General features: G+C 63.6%; 1 pseudogene; it reads left to right on the top strand.

The window, feature by feature from the left end:
• Positions 1-21,076, top strand: part of LOC119111728 (neurofibromin-like) — a 36,828-nt pseudogene that overhangs the window by 15,398 nt on the left and 354 nt on the right.

The raw sequence follows: 21,076 nt of genomic DNA, 5'->3' as shown, positions 1-21,076 counted from the left end.
CGCCTGTGACGGCCTGTTGCAGTGGTGTCGGGGCCAGCCGCACCGCGGGCTGGCTCGCTGAGCTGGTGACCCCTCCGGCTCTCGCAAAGCGTTCCCTGCATTGAGGACCCAGTCCTTTTGAGGAGTGTACGTCATCTGTTCTCCAGCGGCTCAGTGTGCAACGAAGCCAGGTGCATAATGCTAAATTCATGTATACCAAGTGTAAGTTAAGTTTATAATGCAGCCAGATGTTGCGTAATTTTGGATAAATACGGTGGTGGGATGACGCTGCTGGCCACTTTGCCGATGCTAGTGGTGCGCCCCCGCCGGCAGGTGATCATGAACGACAACAACACGCAGTTCATCGAACACATCATCTTCATCATGAAGAACGTGCTGGAGAACGAGATGGAGCAGCCGGCCGAGCACCTGGGCGTCAGCTCGATCGAGGCCATGATGCTCTGCATCGTCAGGTGGGACGGACTCCGGACACGTCTGCTGAGTCGGCTGTTGGTGCTTGCGGGGCGGCCAGCTGGTCGGGCTCCCAGTTAGCTCCTGGACGGCTCCCGGTCGGTCCCCGGTCGGGTCCCGGTCGGCTCCCAGTCGGCTCCCGGTCGGCTCCCGGTCGGCTCCTGGCTGACTCCCGATCGGTCCCCGGTCGGCTGTCGGTCGTCCCCCGGTCGGCTCCCGGTTGGCTCCCGGTGGACTCCTGGTCGGCTCCCGGTCGGCTCCCGGTCGGCCCCCGGTCGGCATCCGGTCGGCACCCGGCCGGTTCCCGGCCGGCTCCCGGCCGGCGGCTGGACGTCAGCCGCCCGGCTCGGGGATGACTGGCTGGTGTCGTAGCACGGGTTTGCCCTGTTGGGATTAAAGGATAGACTGTCACGTCAACACGCTCTTCACTTGTTCGGATGTGTTTGTTGACGTGGATGTGTTTGGAAGCGCATAACCTTCTATTCATTGCGTTGTGTTGTCTGTATCTCCACTGTTTTAGGCGGTGTGAGTGGGATAGACCATCTGGATTTCGCGGGACGTTACCAGGTATTCCTCCCGTTTTCGGACGAGCGGCTGTGTTTTATCGTCGGGCCGCGCGCCGCTCATTGCCGGGCCGGTCCTCAGGTACGTGCGCTACCTGGACATCACCGTGCACACGATCCAGATCAAGACCAAGCTGTGCCAGCTGGTGGAGCGCATGATGCAGCACCGCGACGACCTCGCCTTCCGGCAGGAGATGAAGTTCAGGAACAAGATGGTCGAGTACCTCACCGACTGGGTCATGGGCAACAGTCACCAGCTGGCGCCGCCCGGCTCCGGCGACGTCACCAGCCTCACCAGGTGGGCACCTCCGTCCGGGAGAGTGCTGGGCGCTGCGGGTCTGTCGTGGTGGTGTCGGCACTGTATATGTATCGCGCTTGGTGCTAAGGATGTCGCGAGTCTACTCGGTGCGGAATCCTCAGAATCCACCATGGAATCGTGCACAATAGGTATTGTCCGTACACCCGTGCTAGCCATTGACTGGCTGAAGCCTCTGGTGTGATGCCACCCGGCACGGGGCAGTGGAGGTGTTGGCAGTGGATGTTGATCGCGCTCGGCGCTATCGATGCGCGTGTCCTGAGATATAACAAAGAGCAGTCTCCGAGCCACGTGCGTCCTCTGCTGTTGTCAGGATGTTTGACTGGGCGTGTGTGGAGGCGGTGGAGGCCCGGTCCGCCCGCTTGGTGTGATGAGCCCTGCCCGTGTCGAGATGTTGAGAGCAGCCGCGTTTGAGTGCGGCGGCGGTCTCGTGTGCAGTCGCTCCGTGTGATGAGCCGGGCCTCCATCAGGATGCTGGACCAAGCCTGCATGGAGGCGGTGGCGGCGCTGCTGCGCGGTCTGCCGCTGCAGGCCGAGGAGTCGGACCGGGGGGACCTCATGGAGGCCAAGTCCGATCTCTTCTCAAAGTGAGCATCGGCGGCTCGTGTCACACCCGTCCCACTCATCCGGGTGTGACAGGGACATGTGAGGCGGGGCGCAACGACAGGGTGTTGTTTATTCCTGTGTTGACGTCCGTACGCTGGTGCTGACCGGAGCGAAAACAGAATGGCTGCTGCTGGTATTCATCAGGACCTCCCCATAACATACGTGTGACCCGCATCGGCACTATATGAAGTGTGTTCGAGGCATCCCCATAGGGCAGACCAGCGTTATGCAATGTATATTGTAATTGCGCAGCCAATGCTGTACGTCCGCTGATCGGCCTATGCCCAATGTGTACTGGCTCTTGAATAGGTAAAAGTGATAACTTTATAAGTAATGGGCTGATCAGTATAAGCTATTAAGTAATGATATAAGTAATGTGTCAGCAAATAAGTGGTTCTTACACGAAACAGATATTCGCGATAAATATGACTAGTATTTGACTAGTGTGACTATGGTAAGCTACCCTGAAGCACACTTCGCTTATTAGCGCCGGTTTGCGGCGAGCCCCGAACTCAGCGTCTCCAGCCGCGGCCCGTGCCTCTGCGCGCAGGTACCTGACGCTGTTCATGAACCTGCTCAACGACACCGAGTCCCAGGGCGAGAAGGAGGTGTCAGAGCACGGCTACCAGACGGAGGAGTCGACCGCCCTCCGTAACGCCACCATCCAGGCCATGTCCAACCTGCTGGGCGCCAACATCGACTCGGGCCTCAGCTACTCGCTGCGTGAGTGGAGGCCGCGCCCGCCGGAGCCGCCAGGCGGCGTCTGCCGCGCTGGCGGAGCGGGCGGTCGCTGCGTGAGTGGAGGCCGCGCCCGCCGGGCCCGCCAGGCGGCGTCTGCCGCGCTGGCGGAGCGAGCGGTCGCTGCGTGAGTGGAGGCCGCGCCCGCCGGAGCCGCCAGGCGGCGTCTGCCGCGCTGGCGGAGCGGGCGGTCGCTGCGTGAGTGGAGGCCGCGCCCGCCGGAGCCGCCAGGCGGCGTCTGCCGCGCAGGCGGAGCGAGCGGTGGTGGGGTAGAGAGGACTGAGCTGAGCGACAGCTTGTGGAGAAGGATTCTGGTGCTGATGATGACTTTTTGTTGGTTGATGGGTGCGTGTGCCTACGTGCGCTGCCCGTAAGCGTGTCATGCTTCTCTTTTGTGTAAGAGTGAGGGAAATATGCTTGGCGCCAGCCATGTGGTCTCGTTAACCTTTGTCTTCTCGTTGATCTGTTACCAACTGCCCCATCTCCAAATGACGCTGGCAGCCGATAAGATATAAAGCCCCAATTACGAGTTATTTTTAGTGTTGCCAACCGTTTTTACACACGTTGGCGCAGGGCAGTCCCGTTATTTTGAGATCCTTGATCTCGGGATCCGTGGCCATGATGTTCCTAGCGCACGGCTTATATTGCTTTCTGAGCTTCGAAAAATGCCGCTCTCGTCCCCTCCCGCTGGCATCTCCGTTAGCTGTCAGCCGGTGCTGGTGTCGGCTGACGTCGCTGCCGCGGCCGCCGGTGCCGGCGATCAGACAGACTGTGGGAGCAGAGCCGCGGGGCGGGCCGGGGCTCAGCCGCGGCGTGTGTCGGCTGTCACCGCGCGCGCGTGTGTCGGCAGCGCTCGGGTACCGCAAGGACCTGCAGACGCGCGCGGCCGTGATCGAGGTGCTGACCAAGATCCTGCAGCAGGGCACCGAGTTCAACATGCTGGCGGAGACGGTGCTGGCCGACAGGTCAGTCAGGCCGGCGCGTCGAGTCGGCGTCACTGCTGAGAAAGGCGTCAACCCAGACCACGGGCGCCTATGTCACATGTCTGAGAATGTTGCCAATGTGGTATACCGTTTCTTGAGTTTAGACAATTGCCTAGATTTTTACGCTATCTTAGTTCATTTTGTATGCGAGCCTCCCAAAAACAATAACTTACGTGAGTGCATACACTATGCTCATGCACTATGCATACACATTTTTCACTGAGGAGCATTGTGTGCAAAATATGTCGCGTGACAGAAGGCACGCGTTGTGGTGACGGCGGGCTGGCTGGAGCGGCCGGTGCCGCCGGCGCCGCTGGCCGACTGGCCCCGGCCACGCCGGGGCAGCCGTGTCCGGCGACCGTGACGGTGTGTGCGGTGCCGCCGGCGCCGCTGGCCCACTGACCCCGGGTCACGCCGGGGCAGCCGTGTCCGGCGACCGTGACGGTGTGTGCGGTGCCGCCGGCGCCGCTGGCCCACTGACCCCGGGTCACGCCGGGGCAGCCGTGTCCGGCGACCGTGACGGTGTGTGCGGTGCCGCCGGCGCCGCTGGCCCACTGACCCCGGGTCACGCCGGGGCAGCCGTGTCCGGCGACCGTGACGGTGTGTGCGGTGTCGGCGGGCTGGCTCGAGCGGCCGGTGCCGCCGGCGCCGCTGGCCGACTGGCCCCGGCCACGCCGGGGCAGCCGTGTCCGGCGACCGTGACGGTGTGTGCGGTGACGGCGCGGGCAGGTTCGAGCAGCTGGTGCAGCTGGTGACGATGATCGGCGACAAGGGCGAGCTGCCGATCGCCATGGCGCTAGCCAGCGTGGTCACCACCAATCAGATGGTGAGGCCGCCGCCGGCGGATGGCGTGCTGCGGCCGGCTGCCGCCCGCCTGGTCTTCGGGGGGACCGGCCCGGGCCTCGGTCAGCCTGTGAGCCGCCGTCAGGCTGCGTTCGAGTTATGTTTGTAACCTCCTGCTGACTATCGACGGCAGCTCAGTGGACTGACCCCCCTGTACCTTCTCTATGTTGGGGTCTTGTGTACACGTTGTGTGACCTCTAGGCCTTCAGTTGTCGTCTCCGCGGAGTGCTGATAGTTCAGTTGTCACCCTGGATGTTTTGGAAACCTTACGTACGTGGTCGGATTCCCCACGGTGCCCACATTCCCTTCCAGGCTTAGAGGCACGCCGTTCAGCCCCAGGGGTGCCGGTAGTGTAGCGGTTAACGCGTCTGCGCTAACCACTGCGCGTCTGGGAAACCAGAGGTACGGGGTTCGATTCCCCGCGGTGCCCGCCCTTCCTGCCAGGGTGGGAGGCAGGTGACGCCATATAGCCTCAGCAGCTGAGTGCGTCGTAAAGCCCCAATGACACACAAAGCCCCAGTACCGCACGGACGTCCTATGGCCGTGCGGGGGGAGCCATGCTGACCCTGCGTGACCTCTTTGTCGATCGATGTGTGCCATGTGCGGACTGGGGCCCCCTGAACAGCCCTGACCGAGCGGGCCGTGTCGTGCCGTCGCTGGCCGAGCCGTGCTGTGCCGTGCCGTCGCTGACAGGGGCAGCCGCGTCGTGCTGTCGCTGACCAATCTGGCCGTGCCGTACCGTCGCTAACCGAGCCGACCGTGCCGACGCTGACCGAGCCGACCGTGCCGACGCTGACCGAGCAGACCGTGCCGACGCTGACCGAGCCGGCTGTGATCGCAGGACGAGCTGGCGCGCGTCTTCGTCACGCTGTTCGACGCCAAACACCTGCTGCCGCAACTGTTGTGGAACATGTTCTACAAGGAGGTGGAGATCACCGACTGCATGCAGACCCTGCTGCGCGGCAACTCGCTCGGCTCCAAGATCATGGCGTTCTGCTTCAAGATCTACGGCACCAGCTACCTGCACAACATGCTCGAGCCGCTCATCAAGGGTGCGTCCGGCTCCCCGTCCGGTCGTGCGCGTGCTTAGAGCCGCCGCGACGTTGTAACATGTATGTCTGCGACGTCGCAGTGATGTTTGATGCTCGTTGCGCCTCTTGTGAGGGCGTGAGATATTGTCACGCATACTGTGGTACGCGCCTTACCTGGTGAAGTTATCTGCGGCAAGGATGGTTGGTGTGCGCTTGGTAGTGAATCTTGTTTATGACTTACAGATACAAACAGCGAAGAATTCCGTTATTTGTATCGTGACGGGAGAGGGGTGTGACTCCAGTGGACAGACCGGAGAGGGACAGCCCTGTGTGTGTGTCTTCCACCGTTGTCCTGCCATGTCCGTGTTGATGCCGCGTTGGTGACAGCGTTCGGATGGTTCGTTTGACCGCGTTTTCGCCGACAGACCTGATGAGTGAACCGAACAAGCGGTACGAGGTCGACCCGTCCCGGCTGGAGGGCGCCGAGACGGTCGACGACAACAGGAGCAACCTCATGGAGCTGACGCAGAAGGTGTTCAACGGCATCATCTCGTCGGCGGACAGGTGCGGACCGGCCCGCCGGCTGTGCCGCGGTCGTTACTGGCGGCTGGCGGCGTCCGCTGGCTTTCGCGCTGCGTCCTGATGGGACGACTGCAGTGACGCCGTGGCTGTGCCCGGCGTCCCGGTGCCCGCTGGCTGACCCGTGTGCCCGGCGTCCCGGTGCCTGCTGGCTGACCCTTATGTCCGGCGTCCTCGTACCCGCTGGCTGGCCCGTGTGCCCGTCCCGGTACCCGCTGGCTGTCCCGTGTGCCCGTCCCGATACCCGCCGGCTGATCCGTGTTTGGACCGACAGGTTCCCGTCGCAGCTGCGCATCATGTGCCACTGCCTGTACCAGGTGCTCAGCAAGCGGTTCCCGCAGTTCCCGCAGAACAACATCGGCGCCGTGGGCACGGTCATCTTCCTGCGCTTCATCAACCCGGCCATTGGTAAGTGGCGCCGGCGGCGTCGCCGTCCGCGCGAGCTGCGGACGCTCGGCTGCCGAGGGCGCGGTGCGCTCCGGGCGGACGGGTGGCGGCCGGTACAGAGTACGATCGTGGCGGGGGTGGGGAGGGGGGGGGGGAAGAGGCGCTCCCCACCCGAACTGTCGGCTGTGTGCTGTCTTTGGCTACAGGCCCGGGGGACGCGGCGTTGTCTGACTGGCAGGGGCTATGTCCCGCCGCCAGCTGGCGCCGCCCGCCGCTGCCACTCTGTAGGGCTGCTGGGCTGGCCGCGCTGTCCATGTTGGTGACGTCGCCGACGGCTGACGCGCCTCCTGCCCGCGGTCGCCAGTGACGCCGTACGAGATGGGCATCGTGGACCGGCAGCCAGGCCCCCAGATCAAGCGCGGACTCATGCTCATGTCAAAGATCCTGCAGAGCATCGCCAACCACGTCGAGTTCAGCAAAGAACAGCACATGCTCGCCTTCAACGACTTCCTGCGCAGCAACTTCGAGGCCGGCAGGCGGTGGGTGATGTTTGCGCGCGGCGGACGAGCGCTCTGGATGAATCAGTGGTAGCTTGGTCCGCGTATGTGATGTCGGCTATACGTTGTGTGTACAAACACGTATTTGCTGGCTGCTGTGGAGCGTTGGAAGAGTTTGCCATAAAAAGGGGTGCACAATGTGTTGTGACTTGTGCAACTTGCAGATAAATACATTGTGTACCTCAGGACGGCGTTGTCGTTTACAGGCATGCCTATGTCGTGCGGGGCAGACTGGTAACCGGCATGTGCTTCGTCAGGTTCTTCATCCAGATCGCGTCCGACTGCGAGACGGTGGACCAGGCGAGCCACTCCATCTCGTTCATCAGCGACGCCAACGTGTTGGCGCTGCACCGGCTGCTCTGGAAACCATCAGGAGAAGATCGGTCAGTTGGGCGCTTAGTGCGGTCCGGTCCGGTCCGTGTCCGTGTCCGTGTCCGTGTCCGTGTCCGTGTCCGTGTCCGTGTCCGTGCCCGTGTCCGTGTCCGGCACGAGGTGTCGTGTCGGGCCTTAGAGCTGCAGAGACGCGACGCTGGCCTTGAAGCAGCGATGGAACGGGATGCCCGAACGGGGATCGCTTTGTGTCGGTAGTCACAGTATGCAGCCCACATAATTACCCTTCAAATACCGCGTGTTGCCAATACCGCCGTTGTGATGTCAGCAGCTGCGGATGAATTATCACACAACTCTATCCCAATTGTCGAACGTGGCCTGGCGCCGCACCCCGCGGCGTTGCCAGCGCCGCACCTCGAGTGTCCCGATCCCGGCGGTCGGGTGCGGCCCGTCCAGCACGCCTCTGACCTGCGGCCGCCGGTGCCGGCAGGCGAGTACCTGTCGAGCAGCCGGGACCACAAGGCGGTGGGCCGGCGGCCGTTCGACAAGATGGCCACCCTGCTGGCGTACCTGGGGCCGCCTGAGCACAAGCCGCTCGACTCGCAGTGAGTGGGGCGGCGTCCGGCGGCGCGGCCGGCCCGAGGCTGCTCCGGCCTGGCCCAGAGGGGACGGGCGGCCTGGGTTACCTCTTCCGTGAGTGGGGGCGGCGTCCGGCGGCGCTGCCGGCCCGAGGCTGCTCCGGCCTGGCCCAGAGGGGACGGGCGGCCTGGGTTACCTCTTCCGTGAGTGGGGGCGGCGTCCGGCGGCGCTGCCGGGCCGAGGCTGCTCCGGCCTGGCCCAGAGGGGACGGGCGGCCTGGGTTACCAGCTCCGGACCCCTGGCAGTGAGAAGGCTGGTGTGGGTGACAACGTTCACCACGTGCCACGTTGGGATTGCGTTGGGTACACATTGTGGATGAGAAGATTTGTCGTTTACGTGATAATTGTTTTAAGCAGTGCTATGGTGAAGCATCAGTCCTTTCGACGGTAGCAACATCGCTTTCCAGAGAGCGTCATGTAAATGCATCGGCTGCTTATCCACGATGCCTCTGTCAGTTCACGTACGTTCGCTGGACGAGCTGTAACTGCCTGCGGACGGCGACAGGTGGAACAGCATGGACATGACGAGCACCATGTTCGAGGAGGTCATGTCCAAGCACAACATGCACGAGAAGGACGAGTTCAAGTGCATCAGAACCTCAGCATATTCTACCAGGCGGGGCACGTCCAAGGCCGGCAACCCGGTCTTCTACTATATCGCCAGGCGATACAAGTCAGTGTCGATGACCACACCAGCGGCCACCTGCCTTGGGGCAAACGTCGGAGTGGATTATTTCCCACAGTGAACAATGGGGACTTACTTCTTCATGCAGTCACCGATCCAGTGAAAGGATTTGTTGACGCGAACATAACGGTCGTCGCCATGAGTGTTTGTTTTGTCAGAGTTCCGGACTTCCAGTGTTTGCCTTTGTCAGGGTAACTGCTCTTGGGCTAGTGCGGGCTATGCGGGATGCTGGACGCCAGTGTTTTCCTCTTGTGCGTCTGCCTCGGTCAGCAGTCAACACCAGCAGCTCTGTTGTCACGTCTGGTGGTGCCCAGGATCGGGGAGACGAACGGCGACCTGCTGATCTACCACGTGATTCCTGACGCTGAAGCCGTACTACCACAAGCCGTTCGAGCTGGTGGTCGACTTCACGCACATATGCAGCGAGAACCGGTTCAGGTGCGTGAGGCGCCGGCCTCCCGCCGCGCTCCCGGGGCCGCCCCGCCGACGCCCCCGTCTGAGACCGTCGGCCGGGGCGAGCAGTCCGGATGGTAGCGCCGGCCGGCTGTGCTGACGGGTGGTGGTGATGGCCTCGGCTCCTGTTGCGGGCCGTGATAGGCAGGTGGGCAGTGGGCCGTCAGCGGCTCCAGTGTGCGGGCCTGCCACCGCCGCGGTAGCTAAGCTGTGGAGCCAGCGGTGCGGCCGGCCACTCGCCGCCGGCGATCGTCTGTGAGACCACGTGACGCGCCTCGTCGTGACCCCCCCCCCCTCCCCCCCCCCCCCCTGTGACACCCGTGACACGCCCCCCACCCTCCTGGCCGCAGGACCGAGTTCCTGCAGAAGTGGTTCGTCGTGCTGCCCCAGGTGGCCTACGAGAACATCCACTGGGCCTACATCTACAACGCCAACTCGTGGGTACGCGAGTACACAAAGTACCACGACCCGCATCTTGGCGCCGCTCAAGGTAAGCGCGCATCGGACCGCCGGACTGATCAGGCGCCCAGCTGCCCGTCGGGACGCGTGCTTATCTGTTGGACAATGGTGCCGGAATAACTAACGGCTCTGCAATGCTTGGAAATACGCGATCGTGTCATTTATGCTCTTCTCGTTTGTGGGAAGGAGCGCAGGTCCTGATGCTCTGTGTTCATGTCATGACGTTCTTTCCGCAGAACAACAAGAAGATCGTGTTCCTGGACACGCCGAGCCGACTGAACGACTTCATCGAGCCGGAGCAGCAGAAGCTGCCGGCCACCACGCTGGCGCTAGAGGACGACCTTAAAAGTGTTCAACAACGCGCTCAAGCTCTCGCACAAGGACACCAAGGTCGCCATCAAGGTACGGCTCCGACGGCCGCCCTTCTGCCCTACGGGCTGGGTCCATGTTGTGCGACGGACGCGATGCGAGAGTGCCCTTAGGCGAAAACTAGGTCATAGTTGGAGCTATGCTGGATCGTCTGCATCAGATGTCCAGTTGGGGAGCTCAAGTCGAGCCTGGCATGCGGTATTGAACACTCAATCATGGCGATCGCGTATGTCTTGGTCATGGGTAAGTGAACTGATGCCGGTCTCCCCCGCGCGCCACAGTAGTCCGCATCTGACCCGTGTCGCGGCGGTGTTGGTCAGCGTTGCTATCCGCATCCCCACGCGTCACCGAGCGGCGACCGCTCACCTCCCCCCGCACGCCGCCAGGTGGGACCCAACGCCATCCAGGTGACCTCCACCGAGAAGAACAAGGTGCTCTCGCACTCGGTGCTGCTCAACGACGTGTACAACGCCTCGGAGATCGAGGAGGTCTGCCTGGTGGACGACAACCAGTTCACGCTGACCATAGCCAACGAGTCGGGGCCCGCTCAGCTTCATCCACATCGACTGCGACAGGCATCGTGTCGGCCATCCTGCACATCCGCAAGGCGATACGAGCTCAGCCAGCCGGTCAGTGGCGGCGGGACGCTGCTGCGCGAGCGAGGGCGTGGGCACCGGTCTGGTGAGGGCGAAGTTCTCGACGTCGCCGGTGTCAGTGTCGGGAGCAGGGTTGGAGCGGTCCCGAGGAGCGATGCCTAGGTCGTGGTCTGAAGCGTCTGGCCTGATGAATATTAGTCTAGTAGTGACTCGGTGACGTTTAGCGTGGCCATGGGCCAATCTATGGGAGTGTCGGCGTTAGTCGTGCGGGAGCGGTCATCTCACTACAGTCGAACCCAGCCTGGCTCAGTTTCAGCCTGGCGCAGTTTCAAGCCAGCGGCGGCGCTGTCATTAGATTGGGCCGGCCCTCTCGTCCGTCGTAGACCAAACGCTTGCCGGCTACCGTCTACGCCAGCTCCCCGCCGCCGTTCGTCGCACTTGTGTCATCCGCCGCGCTTGTTCATCCGCCGCGCTTGTCTCATCCGCCGCGCCTGTCCGCCAGGTGTCGGCGCGGTGCACCAGAAGATTCGGCCCAAGGACGTGCCGGGCACGCTGCTCAACATGGCCCTGCTGAACCTGGGCTCGCAGGACCCCAACCTGCGCACGGCCGCCTACAACCTGCTCTGCGCGCTCACGCAGCATTTCGACCTCAGATCGAGGGCCAGCTGCTCGAGACCTCAGGTGGGTGCATCCTCGGCGTGTCTGGGCAGAAGGACCACGAGTTGGTGCTGTTGTGACGGGCATGTCACGGGGTATTCCTGGGTGCTGAAAGTGCTGTGTTTCGGGTAGGATTCGGGAGGGACCTGAGAGGATTGACCTGGCTCGTTTCAGTTACCATCTTTGGGAAGGACTTCATCCAGACTGCAACGAATTGCTTCGTGGTGTCGTAGTGTTTACAATTATGTTCAGATATCACTTGCTCACAAACCTGAAGGGCTGTTCTGTATGTTAGATCGGCGATTATCTCGAGTTACCTTGCCAGGGTTGACGACCGCTCGCTGCCAGTTGACCTCACACGTAGTCTCGTCTGCCGGCCAGGTCTCTGCATACCGTCCAACAACACCATTTTCATCAAGTCGGTGAGCGAGAAGCTGGCGCAAAACGAGCCGCACCTGACACTCGAGTTCCTCAACGAGTGCATCCAGGGCTTCCGGCAATCGAGCATCGAGCACAAACACCTGTGCCTGGAATACATGACGCCCTGGCTGCCCAACCTGACCAAGTGAGTCGGCCGCACCGGCCGAGGCCGCCACTTGTGGGGTTGTGTGCACGAGGCTCGCAGAGATGTCCCAGTGGTGAAGCTCGCCACCCGTCGGGTCCATCTCGCCGTCAAAGCGGCGGTGTTCAAGTGCAGGTAACAGTCCGGCCGCAACGAAACAGTGAGATGGGAGCGTCCTTGTCAGTCCATGTATGTGGACTAATGATTGCTGCATGGCCAATATCGTGTGAGTGTGGGACGACGCGTCACCGGTGTCTGCCTTGATGTGGCGCTGAACCGGCCGGTGTCTGCCCTGATGTGGCGCTGGACGGGCCGGTGTCTGCCCTGATGTGGCGCTGGACCGGCCGGTGTCTGCCCTGATGTGGCGCTGGACGGGCCGGTGTCTGCCCTGATGTGGCGCTGGACCGGCCGGTGTCTGCCCCGATGTGGCGCTGGACGGGCCGGTGTCTGCCCTGATGTGGCGCTGGACCGGCCGGTGTCTGCCCTGATGTGGCACTGGACGGGCCGGTGTCTGCCCTGATGTGGCGCTGGACCGGCCGGTGTCTGCCCTGATGTGGGCGCTGGACAGACCGGTGTCTGTCTTGGTGTGGCGCTGGACAGACCGGTGTCTGTCCTGATGTGGCACTGGACCGGGCCGGTGTCGGGCCTCGTCCGGCTCATCAGTCCAGCCCTGGGCGGCGCCGATCCCTGACAGCGGGCCGGCGCGCCGCCAGGTTCTGCAAGACCTCAGAGGATGGGCACCAAACGGCAGCTGGAGGACACCAAGCGGCAGAAGGTGGCGCTGATCCTGGACCGGCTCATCACGCTCACCATCGAGGAGGAGGAGATGTACCCCTCCATCCAGGCCAAGATCTGGGGCAGCATCGGACAGGTACGGCAGAGGCCATGCACCCCTCCATCCAGACCAAATTTTTCCGAGTTGTGCAGCACTTGCTCATTATCAACAGCGTGGCTGGGATCTCCCGCAGACGTCTCACATGGTCACCATGATGCTGGACGGGCTCATCTCGCTCTGACACCCCATCACCTGTGTGCTATCGATGACGTCCGTCAGGGGCCAGCTAGTCTCCGGACGCTGACACTCCGTCGCTCGTGTCCCCACCCCCCGCAGGTGTCCGACCTGATCGACATGGTACTGGACGCCTTCATCCAGCGCTCAGGTGACGGGCGGTCTGGGCTCGATCCAGGCCGAGATCATGGCCGACACGACCGTGGCGCTCGTCTCACCCAATGTCCAGCTGGTGGCCAAGAAGGTCATAGGACGACTCTGCACGGTGCGTTGACGGCGGCCGGCGGGAGGGCCGACCGCGCTCGGGGTGGCGCGAGATGAGGTGGGGTGGGGAGGGGGAGGGGGGACGGAGGGACGGATTGTTTCGATTCTCAAGCGTTGAGCTATGTGGCGCCTACCTGTGGATCGGGTGATGTGGTTGAGCGCTGGTTGAGTAGCCCGGCCTCTATTCAGGTTGGTTGTGCTCGCGTCGGCATGTCGGTTGTGCTGCTCAGGCGTGTTGTGTGTGTTATACCTTTGGATCGTGCGCTTCTGTCATTGTTCAATGGTCGACGGAGTATTTTCACACCTATCTCACATATAACATGACTTAAGTCCGCAGCATAGTGTAACGACAGGTTTTGGCCACGGCACTTCTTATCTGGTGTGGATGGAACGGTTTTGTTGGTTGGTGCCGCCAGGTTGTGATGAAGACGTGCACTTCGCCGACGGCGCGACTGGAGGACCACATGAACTGGGCCGAAATCGCTATCCTGGCGCGCTACCTGCTGATGCTGTCCTTCAACAACCGGCTGGACGTGTCGCACCACCTGCCGTACCTGCTGCACCTGGCCACGCTGCTCGTCTGCATGGGCCCGCTCAGTCTGCGCGCCAGCACGCACGGCATGGTCATCAACATCATCCACTCGCTGTGTACCTGCACGCAGCCGGTGTTCTCCGGTGAGGAGGAGCGGCGCCCGCTCGATGCTCGAGGGAGGCGGCAATTCTCTGGGGATTTAGGGTTTATGTGAGGATTCTGTGGCGGTTTATCACGAGGTCTTGGTTTGTGAACGAGGTCGCTTTAGCTGTTCCTTCACTGGACGGAGAGTACTGTGTTGCGGGGCCGGACGCTGTGGGTCATGTGCATCCCGGCAAGAACGTCCGGATAGTCTCAGCGAAGTCTAGGGCTTACGAAGCGTCCCTGTTTTCTGACGTGCATTCATCAGTCGCGTCAACTTCAGAAGATGTGCGGCGTTGCGGCCATGTCTTCTGTGAACGTCCCTTGATCGTGTCGTGACTCTCTGTGACGCCGTCCGCCCCGCCCCGCCTCGCCAGAGGACACACAGCGCGTGCTGCGCCTGAGCCTGGACGAGTTCTCGCTGTCCAAGTTCTAACCAGCTGTTCGGCATCAAGCTGCACAACGCCAAGTCGGCGGCCGTCACCGCCTTCCGCATGAACTTCAAGAGCCCCGGCGAGCGGTGGCTGAGGTGCGTGGCCGCGTGTCCGAGCCGACGGCGGCGTGTGTGCTTCTCTGCTGATCCAGGTCGGGGTCCGAGTGTGGGTGCCTTGTAACGCCTGGGCGAGCCTCTCGCTTGGTGGCGTGAGGCTTGGAGCTAGTCCACTCGCGGGTGGGTGGTCGCGGCCGGCGGCCCCGCCATTCTGCGTGCGTGCGTGCGTGTGCGCGCGCCCCACGTGGGTCCCCGCCCCTCGGCACTGCTCTGACGCACCGCTGACCGCCTCCGCCTGCGCGGCAGGGCGCCGGACCGTTCAACGCTGTCGGCGGCTGACCGTGAGACGCTGCCGCTCCTCCTCGCTGGAGACGGTGACGGACGCGCTGCTGGAGATCATGGAGGCCTGCATGCGCGACATCCCCGACTGCGACTGGCTCGATGTGTGGAAGGACTCTGGCCAAGAGCTTCGCCTTCCGCTACAACCCGGCGCTGCAGCCGCGTTCGCTCATCGTCTTCGGCTGCATCAGTGAGCAGACGCCGTCGGGCCGCGGACAGAGGCCACGACGGCGTAGGGCACCGCCTGTGCAGGACCCGGCGACCGGCCGACCCGGTCTTGAATGTGATGCCCTGCTTGTGTGGTGCGTGATGCTGCGATGCTGCCTGCGCTGGCTCGCGTTTTGTGTGCCGGTCTGGACGTGCTGCGTCTGTTGTCTGCTGACGACGTCAAGCCAGTTCATACCGTCTCCGCCTCGGCGAAGACCGCGTCGTTCGGGTGGCGGCGCCGCACCTGTGTGTGACCCCCTCGCGTTTTATCAGGCCGCTCCATCACCGACTACGACATCAAGCAGCTGCTGCGGATCCTGGTGAAGGCGCTGGAGCGGTTCACCGACATGACGCTGATCGAGGCCATCATCATGTGCCTGACGCGCGTGCAGCCCCAGCTGCGGGCGGTGAGTCGACAGAGCCGTCCGCCGGGGGTGGCTCGCGCTGGGCGGGCCGGGGGGTCGTTCTGCCGGTGGTGGGCATTCAAGCTGCCTTCTTGTTAGTGTCACAATCAACAGATTACAAGAAAACAGATTGTTGCGTTAGGCGCGTTTGCCTCCAGGTCAAGGGCGTTCGAGTGGTGTTGGGTGACCACGTGCGCGGGTGACGTGGAAAATTGCAGTCGCGCCGCGTTGCGTTGCGTTCCGCCTCATCATCGGTGGCTTGCTGGCGTGCCGCAGGAGTCGCCGATCCACCAGGCGTTGTTCTGGGTGGCCATCTCGGTGCTGCAGCTGGACGAGAAGTCGCTGTACGCGTGCGGCCTGGCGCTGCTCGAGCAGAACCTGCACACGCTGGACGCGCACGGCATCTTCGACCAGGAGGTCAGCCGCGTGTGCCAGCTCGCCCCGCGCGCGCGGCGGTCGCAGTGTGCGGAGCCGCGTTCGCCTGTAGCCGCGGCGTCTGTAACACGGGGCGTCGTCAGCTGTGCGCGCCAGTTGACTCGCACGGCGGACCGCACCGCGGTACTGAGGTTGTCGTGCCGATGTGGTCCCGCTCCCGCGTCGGCCCGGACTGCCGGGGTGGACGGAAGGAAACGGTCGTATTCCCCATCGGCTCGCGACGGCAGTCGTGCTCACTCTGTTGCCGGGTATCCATGACGCGTCGAGGCGCGATACCCTCGCTACCGGCCGAGACTCACCACCTCGCCATCGCGCGTCCGTTTGGCCGCAGGCGTGTTTGGCGTAGCTTCGGCCATCACCCCTTGACTGTGCGTGCATGTGCCCAGACCCAATATGGCTGACCCGGTGTGGCGTGCCGCCGGCCGGCGCGATCTGACCCTCGTGACGGCGCCGTGTCGGCAGAGCCTGGAGGAGGTGATGATGTCGGCTCGGGAGCCGCTGGAGTGGTACTTCAAGCTGCTCGACCAGTCAGTCGGACTCAGCTTCAAAGGTAGGGGCAGCGCTGTCTTCCACTTCGTAGATAATGCGATGGGTTTGAGACGAAACTGTCGGAGCCATGTCAAATGGATGGTGTGCTGGCCGTATGCGTGTGGCGGAAAAATGCGTCGCCATGCGTGATGTGTGTCTCGCACTTAATACGGCCGTCGCGGTCAAGCATTCTGCGCCGTTTTCCGGCGTTGCGTTGCTGCCTTTTAGAGGCTACAAATGGCTTCAGGTAGGTGGCCGTTCTGACGGGGCGTGACATGAAGACCACCCAGCGCTGCTGGCCGGCCGGCTAACAGCCCGGCTCTCCCTCTCCTCCCTCAGCCAACTTCCACTTCGCGCTGGTGGGCCACCTGATGAAGGGGTTCCGGCATCCGGACTGCACGACCGTCTCGCGCACCTCGTGGATCCTGACGCTGCTGCTCAACATCGTGGCCAAGCCCCACGGCCGCGACAAGTTCGAGGTCACGCAGGAGAACATCCGCCTACATGACGGGTGGGTCAGGTCGCCCAGGGTGACCAGCGCGGACGGGACAGGTCGGGCAGAGGTCAGCCGGCACAGCATCGCCTGCGTGACGAGACGGACGTGCCTCAAGTCAGCCTCGCCCACATGGCGGGTCACGCAGGGGTCACTCGCAAGGTCATTTTCGATGCGCGGCTGGCATAGAGCGACCAGTCCCTGTGCCGGTGTGGCGTTGTTTTGTGACAGGGCTGAGGGAAGGACTCGTGGGGAAACCCTTTGTGTTGTCCGGTTACTCTGTGACACCATATCTCGCGTGGGCCACCTGGTCGGGTCCTGTGAACGGACCGTATACAAGCGGGCATCGTCCCATGTCGTAGCCTCGCGGTATGGCTACGCGACGCCCCCCAGCACGACTCCGGGAGCAGGCGTCGCTGCGTTGGTTGGTCAGGTGGTTGGTGGTTGGATTGGTTGGTCTTGTGATGTAGCCACCAGCTTGGCTGTTGTCTGATCGCCAGGCCGGCGGGTCGGTTGTTGGTTGTCTGGTGATGGCAGTTCTGTTTTGTCGGTGGGTGGTCCTGTGTGTAGTGTGGCGGTCGTGTTCGCTGGTGGCGGCGGCCTGCGCCGTCGGCCGCGCCGTGACGCCCGCAGCGCTGGTGGTGTCTGTCAGTCTGTCAGCCGCGGTCACGGCGGCCTCCCTCATGTGACCCGCAGCGCTGGGGGTGTCTGTCAGTCTGTCAGCCGCGCTTACGGCGGCCGTCCCTCATCTGACCCGCAGCGCTGGTGTCCGTGTCGGAGGAGGTGCGCTCACGACTGCCACCTCAAGTTCTCCGTGGACCGGGTGCTCTCCAAGGCCAGCTCGGTGGAGAGCTTCGCCGTTGACCTGCACCTGAACCTGAGCCTCCTCCAGCAGCAGGTGAGAGGGCGCACCGCGCTCGTCGCCCTGACGCCAGCCTCCTCGAGTCCCGCTGAGTTCTGCGACGGCCCTGACGTGGCTTCGGAACGCTGTGGATGGCAGTGCGGTGGCAGGGATGAGGCGGTCAGAGGGCGGGCCGGGGGTATTTGGATCCTGCAGAATAGCGCGTGGTCACCCGTGGGGCACCATGGCTTTCGCAAGGCACGCAATTCCTGCCTTACTTCCGTACTATGAAAGATTAGCGCGCTCGAAAACACCAATCATCACCATCAAAAGGTCCGGGCCGCGTTTGCCATGTGCAGTGCTCGTGTTGGTTGCGGAAGTGTACTGCACATCGATTTCCTTGGTCTGTGACCAACTGCTGCGCCTCGCCTTCAGCCCGGCGTGTCGTTAATGGTGATGTTCCGTGGGCATCTGCCTCCGACTGTTTCCGCCGTCACAACCGTGACCGTCACCGCCTGCGACGTAACCCGTCCGTCGCTGGGCAGGGCGCCTCGGACGCCAAGCAGTCGAGCAGATCGGCCTCGCCCAACCACGTGACGCCGGGCTCGTCGGGCGGCTCGAGCCCGGCGCTGCGCTGAGGACGGCACGCCGGCCGGCCAAGCCGCGCGCCGCCGCCGCCCAGCGCGCCGCCTGGGACCGGCTCGAGACGGGCCTGGACGGCGGCGCTAGCGCGCGGCCGGCCATCCAGCCGCGCGCCGGCGCCCCGGCCGCTGCAGGTGAGGCGGGGCTGGTGAGCAGGCCCTGTCCTGCGGGGCCCGAAGCGCAGTTCGGGCGAGCCGGTGGGGCCGGTCACGGGAGGAGAGGAATCATCGTAACGGCACGCGCTGGCACAACTGCTGGAACGGCTAGAGGTCTTGACGTGGGCCAGGCTGCGTTCATGCTTGGTATCGGGGTGTTGTCGCCTGAGAGGCGGGTCCCTTCAGATATCAGTGCAGTCATGCATGCCACCATGCGCCGACCGTCGGGAGTGACGTTGTCGACGCCTCGTCCTCGTCCGCCATCTGCCGTGACGTATATCTGCTCTCGCCAGTCCGCTTTGGCAGTGTTCTGACGTGATGGGTCCGTGCCAAGTGTCCGCGTCCGCCCACAACCTTTCCGCTCGCCCCGTGCGTCACTCCCGAGCCTGCTGCCTCAGGAGGGCCTGAAGGCAGATTGGGCATAGCGGCCGACGGAGGGCAAGGCCTGGCGCAGCCTGGACCTGGAGTCGCAGCAGCTGTGCCAGCCGACACCGGCCCCGTCTTCAAGACGCAGCGCTCCTCGTCCGTGCCCACGCCATATGTCAAGAAGGAGGTGCAACTGCAGGCAGCTCTGCACAAGGTGCGTCCGCCCCGGCGACAGCTGCGCTGTGTCCAGCTGTCGCCCGTCGCTGGCGTAGACTACTGTTTTGCAGATGGAATGGTGCAGATCAGGGTCCGGTTCTGGGGTTGGAGCTGAGCGCGGTGGTGAGTGGTAGGAAACAGCTGCAGTACAGCGGCCGTGGGAGGAAAGTCGTGCGGCGATTGTACTCGCGTCCCGCTCACCCCCTCGCTGTCGCTGCGGGGCCGCCGGTATGCGGATGGTCACTGACCTGCCGTTGCCGCCGTGTGTGTTGTGTGTAGTGTCTCCGCCCCGCCGACAGCGTCCGCCGTTCCGGCTGGAGCCGGCGCGTGACGTCACTCCCGACCCTTGACGTCACCCCCGCCCTTCGTGTCACCCCCGCCGGCTTTGACGTCACTTCCGCCCCTGACGTCACTGTCGTGCGGGCAGCTGGAGACGGCCGTCCATGCCGAGTAAGGAGCGATCGGCGCGCGTCTCGGTCAGCAACGAGAACAACCTGCTGCTGGAGCCGGAGGTGCTGACCGACCCGCAGATCCAGGTGGCTGGCGCTGACCGTGCTGGCCACGCTGGTGAAGCACTCGACGGACGGCGCCGAGACGCGCGTGCTCTACGAGTACCTGGGCGGAGGCGTCCGTCGTCTTCCCCAAGGTGTTCCCCGTCATGTGAGTTGAGCGGCGGTAGGGGCGCCGAGCGGGGTGGCCGGTAGACGGGGCTCGTGCTCGAGGGGACTCGCTGTGGGAGCAGTTTCCGCCGTCTTTGCAAGTGATTATAACATGCTGCACCCAAGATGGCTTGGGGAAAGGTCCGGCAGCCTGAATAATACAGCGAGCGTGTTCCCGGGTCAAAGTCATAAATGCCGTCGAGATAGCCGGCAGTTTAGACTGTCTGTCGTCGTGTATCACGACTATGCCCCTGGCATGGTGGTTAGCGGACCGTTGGCCGTTGTCGGTCACCACCATTGCTACCATGGTCACCTTCGATAAGGAGCGATCAGCAGCCGCCATGAGGCTCCTCCCGCCCGGACGCCGTGAGGCAGAATGCTCCTGGACTGTTCCGGTGGAGGTTCGGAGCATCCCTGCCTGACTAGACCGGCACCGTCCGCAGCCACTGTCTGCTGGACGCCAAGATCAACCAGGTGCTGTCCAACTGCTACGACAAGGTGATCCTGACCTGCGTGCAGTGCTCATCCAGAACATGATCGCCACCGAGCACGAGACGGTTGTCACAGCAGCTGCACTCGATCCAGGCGTACGGCTTCGGCGGTCCTTTGGCGCTTCGCCGGCCCCTTCACCAAGGTGAGCGGCCAGCCGCCGGGGCCGGGGCGGAGCGGCCTCCGGTGGACGCCGCGGCCGCGCGGCTCTGAAGACCGACGACGCGGGGGGGAGGGGGGGCAGCAGTGTGCAGTGGCGCACTCTGCGCTGGCCGCACGCGCCACGGAGTGATGGATGCGAGCAAGAGCTCACCGCGCTACCGGCCTCAGTCGGGCGGGCCGATCTCGCTCGCGCGGGATGTGTGGTGTCGTCGCTGAGCGTGTCGTGATCACGAGCGGCGTGCGTGACGGTGTGACGGCGCGGTGGCCGTCAGGAAGTGCGCCACACCCGCCGCCTCTCAGCACGTGACAGCGTGCCGGCTCCTGACGCGGCGCGCTTCCCCGCCGGCAGTCGACAGCACGGCGTGAACGCCGAGCTGTTCCGCAACTGTCTGGAGGCGATGGTGGAGACGTGCTGGTCGGCTGGCGACACGAGCCGGACCAGCTGCCCGCCTGTCCGTCGCTGCTGTCCGTGTCGTCCACGGTCAACGCGTCCAGCTCGCTCTCCAGCCCCACCGTCGGCTCGCCCACGAGAGAAAGGTGGGGGTACCGCGCTCGGTGCTAGGAAAGAGGTGCTGGGCTTGGTGCTGGGAAAGAGGTACCGCGGCTCGGTGGCTGGTAAAGAGAGTGCTGGCTTGGTGCTGGGAAGGAGGTACCGGGCTTGGTGCTGGGAAGGGGATACCGTGCTTGGCCTGGAAAGGGGTACCATGTTCGGTGCTAGGAATGTGTCCCCAGTATCTGCGCGTGATACTAGGAGGGGGGGGGGTGGGGGGGGGGGGGGGGGGGGGGGGGTTCACGTGCTCGGTGCTGGGAAGGTGGGTACCTCACTCGGTCTGGGAAGAGGGTACCAGGGCTCGATACTGATGCTGGGAACGGGAGGGGGTGCCGCACTCGGTGCTGGGAGG

The sequence above is a fragment of the Pollicipes pollicipes genome, unplaced genomic scaffold (genome assembly GCF_011947565.3).
Source record: "Pollicipes pollicipes isolate AB1234 unplaced genomic scaffold, Ppol_2.1 Scaffold_7261;HRSCAF=8764_pilon_pilon_pilon, whole genome shotgun sequence".
Classification (NCBI taxonomy): Eukaryota; Metazoa; Arthropoda; class Thecostraca; order Pollicipedomorpha; family Pollicipedidae; genus Pollicipes; species Pollicipes pollicipes.
The sequence above is the reverse complement of the archived record's forward strand: the minus strand, read 5'-3'. Positions and strand labels throughout refer to the sequence as shown.